The sequence below is a fragment of the Frankliniella occidentalis genome, unplaced genomic scaffold, assembly GCF_000697945.3.
Source record: "Frankliniella occidentalis isolate FOCC.00 unplaced genomic scaffold, Focc_3.1 Scaffold152, whole genome shotgun sequence".
NCBI lineage: Eukaryota > Metazoa > Arthropoda > Insecta > Thysanoptera > Thripidae > Frankliniella > Frankliniella occidentalis.
The window spans coordinates 120,670-123,982 of NW_026267279.1; the positions used below are offsets into that span (position 1 = coordinate 120,670).

The 3,313-nt window shown below is 61.7% G+C and overlaps 1 protein-coding gene across 1 annotated transcript in view; it reads right to left on the reverse strand.

Annotated features, from left to right (window-relative positions):
• The window catches only part of LOC113206198 (uncharacterized), a 101,707-nt gene extending 99,426 nt beyond the window's left edge, over window positions 1–2,281 (reverse strand). Inside the window, exons 1-2 of the mRNA XM_026422164.2 lie at window positions 2,143–2,281; window positions 1,557–1,704 (exon numbers count right to left, since the gene is read on the reverse strand). The gene's annotated coding sequence lies outside the window, so the exon portion shown is untranslated. The remainder of the gene's footprint in view (window positions 1–1,556; window positions 1,705–2,142) is intronic.
• Between the last annotated feature and the right edge of the window lie 1,032 nt (window positions 2,282–3,313).

Consider the following 3,313-nt stretch of genomic DNA (forward strand, 5'->3'; position numbering starts at 1 on the left):
GGGGGGGGTTGTACCCCCTTGTCGCCAGTCTGCGCCAAAGAAAGAGAAGAGGCACCCAAGAGACTCGCTCCGTCTCTCTTGCTCTCGTGGCCCATGGTCGCCCCGCCTCCGCGGGGGGTTCCGGTGGCTCCGGCAGCGGCCCCGCAGGACAACACAAGCCGGTAGTCGGATCGGACGGTCCCGGCCGCCGCCGCCGCCGCCGCACCCTCGCCGTCGTCGTCGCCGGGTCCATTAACGTCATCCTGTCCCGTGTCGCCGTCGCCCGTCTCATCGCGCCGAAGAAAAGACGCCCCTCGCAATCTCGCCGCCGCCGTGCCACCGCCGCCGTCGCCTTTCGGATGGCATTCTCTATGCCGGGACGGATGTGTCGGGCGGGACGGAACAAGCGTGTCCTTGCTCTGGGCTCGGCCCCCGCCCCGCTATACGGATGGATAGATGGAGAGATGGATAGGTGGATAGAGGCGGAGATAGAGAGCCGATCACAGAGAGCCCCGGAGCCGCCGAGTGGCAGCAGCGGCGATATTGCAGCAACCGGCGGCGCGCGCTGTCACTGTGGTATGCACATGACTAACCGGACAGGCGGACAGCGGCGGACAGCGGCCGACAGTGTAGGGGGAGGGCCCGCAAAAAGCAAGTGAGAGACATGGGCCGCAAATCCAGCCCAACCGACACTCGGCAGCAACGAGGCTGATGTACGCGCGGGCGTCGAGCAGATAATATAAAGAAAAGTGACAGGACGTTTATTCGCGGCCGCGCCCACCATAGACTAGAAGGCGTTTGGCGTGGCCACTATGTGGACACACTTTGCTGGTGTGGTGGCCGACCCGCAGGCCCCTGAGAATGTTTTATGCTATCGAGTATGGCAACCCCACAGTCTTGCCTTATTACGTGGGCAAGAGAGCAAAAGAAGCCCGTAACGCTGCAACAGCAGCAGCGTCCGCTCTGATACACCCGGTTACAATACACACGAAGACCTTCGATGGTTCGGAGGGGTAAAAGTGAAAGCGGCAATACACACACACACGACAGGTGGATGGATGATTGGGGAGGAGGCAAGGCGGAAAGGGCGGGGTGGGGACGAGGGGGCTGAGTGGGAGGGGGTGAGACAGAGGGGGGGGGGGTGCGGGGCAGAGGGCGGCCCCGCCAGCAGCGAGACCCGCCCCGGGGGCCACCCGTCCGTCTAATCCGGCCCTGGCCGACGGCAGTCCGGGTTATTTATGCTCGGAAAATATTGCAGAATGGCAATAATAATAATAACTTTGGAAGCAACGATCGCTGGCCGTCGTCCGTCCCTGGTCCGTCCAGAACGGAGACGCGGAGATGACAGCAAGGTGACAGCTCAAAGGAAAAGGAGGACAGAACGCCCCCCAAAACAGAAAGGGATGCGAACTGACCGGCTGTGGCCATCAAATTCAGGCGCAGGGTGAAGCGGAGTGACACCTGTGGCGCGTCCTGCGCCTTGCACTCGTGCTCGCTCGGCCAGATCCACCGAAATGATGTGGATGATGGTGTCTGCATGCGTGTGCTTATGTATGCTCATGATCATCCCTTCTTACCTTTTTTCTCTTTCGCTCGCTGACGTTGGTGCGGCGATAAAAATCCAAACAGGTTGTGTCGTCGACCGCGGCCGATGTAAAATTCCAACACAATATTCACACGACGCGGCGATCACTTGGGACGGTCGCGGCGGCAAGGGCGCACGCACTGACCAGCGCAGAGTTCGGGAAAGAAAACAGGCAATGGTCGTTAATCGTGAGATTAAGGGGTTATGTGGCTAAAAAACCTCTGAATAGGCGGTTCAGAAAAGAAAGGTGCGCACGCTTGCCCAAGGCCGGAGGTTAAGTTTCCTTTAACGGGATTAAGCGCGTCAAAAGGATTTGCCCCGCGTGCGTGATTAGCCAAGTCAAAACAATTTGCCCCCGTACTAAAACACTGAAACCACCAGACGGCTAGCTAACAGCGGCCAAAGGGTTTAACCCCGCCTCACACACACACACACAAGCACACACTCACACTCTCTCTCTCTCTCTCTCACACACACACACACACACACACACACACACACACAATGCCTTAATGACGCACTAATCCCTGGCCTTGAACAACGCGCGCTCCTTTGAGGCGATAGCGGCGCTTAATTACCGTTTGTCTTTTGTCGAGCTACACAGGGTGCACAAGTAGTGTGCACGGCACAACGCGAACGGCTGTAGCGCGGGAGCTGGAGCACGGCACGGCACACGCGGCGCGGGGCGGGCGGCTCACACCTGGGCGGGGGACGGGCGCTGACTGACTGCGCTCACAGGCAGGCCGGCCGGAGCAGCGAACCTGCTGCTGGCAAAGCCGCCGCCGCCGCCGCGCCGGCCGGTACCCCCACCCCCTCCCCCGCGGGCCGGCGCTGCGACAGCGGCGGCAGCGGCGGTGGCGGCACCTGCCAGTCCCGCAGCACAGCTGCTGCTGCTGCTGCTGCTGCTGCTGCTGCTGGCCCTGCAGACCGCCGGCCAGGTGGTGCGAGGTGAGGTGAACCGAGGCGGCAAGGATGCGTAGGACGAAACCTGCCGGCGTCCGCGTCCGTTCGCCCGGGCAGAAGAGGAGGGGAGGTCGACCCCGAGGCCAGGGAGACGCGGCCGGTGGCGATCGGAAAGGGGGTAAGAAGCCAGAGGCGCGGCCTCGGCCTCGGCCGTCGCGAGGGCGACGTCGGAAGCAAGTCCGCGGGGCATGACGATTTTTAGATCGAGAGGAAAAGCCGGTACCACGGGAGCGGAAACCCCCTGAACCCCCGCACTCGCGTCAGAAATACAAAACAGAGCGCAGCAGGGAACACGAATGAGTCGACGTTATGTATCTAGTATTTTGGAGCTGAGACAGAATTCCGAATCAACAATCTCGACACTACACGGTGTACGTTTGTGGCCCCCCCTGGTGACTCAGAGACGTCCATTGCAGCGGTCCAGTTTTCAGGAGAGCCCGTCACTGGGAGAGCCCGAGCAGGTGGGAGTGGGAGTGCCCCACTCCTCTGAACCCGTGGTGTGGTGGTCCCGTGACGTCGAATCTGGACCACGATAATAGGTTCGCAAAGCTGGAGGGCTGAAAGTTTGCAGCACCAGTTTGTTGTAGACAAAGGGGCACGGAGGCAAGGGGCTCAAGGGGCGCTGAGCGGCCCGGGGCGGTCCGGTCCAGTCGTCAGCCGGAGCCGAAGCAACTTCTCAGCCGGAGACACGCGACGCCGCTTCGGCTCCGGCGTACGATGGGTTGCCTGCCGCTCGGGCGGGCGGTGCGCGAGCGAGCGAGCGGGTTGGACAGGACATGGCACCTT